Source organism: Pristiophorus japonicus, unplaced genomic scaffold (genome assembly GCF_044704955.1).
Source record: "Pristiophorus japonicus isolate sPriJap1 unplaced genomic scaffold, sPriJap1.hap1 HAP1_SCAFFOLD_130, whole genome shotgun sequence".
Classification (NCBI taxonomy): Eukaryota; Metazoa; Chordata; class Chondrichthyes; family Pristiophoridae; genus Pristiophorus; species Pristiophorus japonicus.
The window spans coordinates 508,145-509,382 of NW_027250967.1; the positions used below are offsets into that span (position 1 = coordinate 508,145).

At 44.0% G+C, this 1,238-nt stretch overlaps 1 non-coding gene across 1 annotated transcript; it reads right to left on the reverse strand.

The window, feature by feature from the left end:
* Positions 1-525: 525 nt before the first annotated feature.
* trnav-uac (transfer RNA valine (anticodon UAC)) lies at positions 526-598 on the reverse strand. The gene has a single exon. It is a non-coding gene; the product is annotated as a tRNA-Val (tRNA).
* Positions 599-1,238: the final 640 nt, after the last annotated feature.

Below are 1,238 nucleotides of genomic sequence, written 5' to 3' on the forward strand. Positions count from 1 at the left end.
CAGGCAAAGGCAGCATTAGACAACAAACTGATTTCTCCTCCGCTGATGTGTAACAGGTAACTGATGGTTGAGCACAGGATTTGACAACTAGACTTACAGTGAAAAGATTTGGAAGTGTTACTTGTATTTGTGTCTTTAATTAAACTTTGTGGAATCTGACTCCCGTTCATGCCTCTGCTGAATAAGAAAGGAGGGTTTGACGTTGACCAGACTGCACTGCCCCTGATATTTGTGAGCTCATCCTTTATATTCAGTGGTTTCTCGCCCTTTGATGGGCTGCAGTGTAGCGGATATCACGTTGGCCTCACACGCGAAAGGTCCCCGGTGGATCCGTTTTCTCTCACTCAAAGTTATCTATTTATTGAAGTGGAATAAAGAGCAATGAAGGAACAAGGGAGCCCTTTTGTCAGGAGAATAAATAGCAAATAAAAACAGCAATTGCTGGAAATCTTTGCAGGTCAGGCAGCATTTTCCAGGAGACGAAACTCACTTCGGATTGTTCCACTAGAGCAAGTTTAAACATAATGTTTCCGCCCGGGATTGAACCAGGGAGCTTTCACGTGTAAAGCAAACGTGATAGCCACTACACTACGGAAACCTCTGGCGAACTTGACTCAACAGAGGGCAGCTGACCAGTGAGCTCACTCTGTGCTGATCGGGAATGTGTTGGTTCACCTCAAACAACATCTGTCCCACACTGAAAGTTCTCAATCCTTCTCCTCCGCTGCACTTTACAGAAATGTCACGGATCACCCAGCCACCGTGTTCACTTCCACATCCTCACAGTGGGGCCACAGAAGCTCCTACTGTCTCCCCGCGATCAGCGAACTCAAAATTAAACCCGGAACACGTGTCCAGCAACGGGTAGGAGAAACAAGAGAATCTGTAAGCTCGGTCCGTAACAGAAAGTAATGGGGTTATTCATGGTGATTACAGCAATTACTAATCGTCTCACAGACCTCAATTATTTTTATTTGACAAATTGATCGAATATCGTTACCAGGTTAGTGCGCCGGATCTTAATCCCTCGACCACCAGGGAACAGTTATGATACATGTAGATATATTTATATATATTTATATATGAACCTGAATATCAACGGCGAGCTGCCTAGACCTCATGGTGCAACGGTAGTGCATCTAACTTTGAGCGAGAGAAATTAATTTCTACAATGAAACCCATTTCATCTTTTGTTCCCTTTTAAACACTAGAAACTGAGACAGGGGGAATAAATAGAG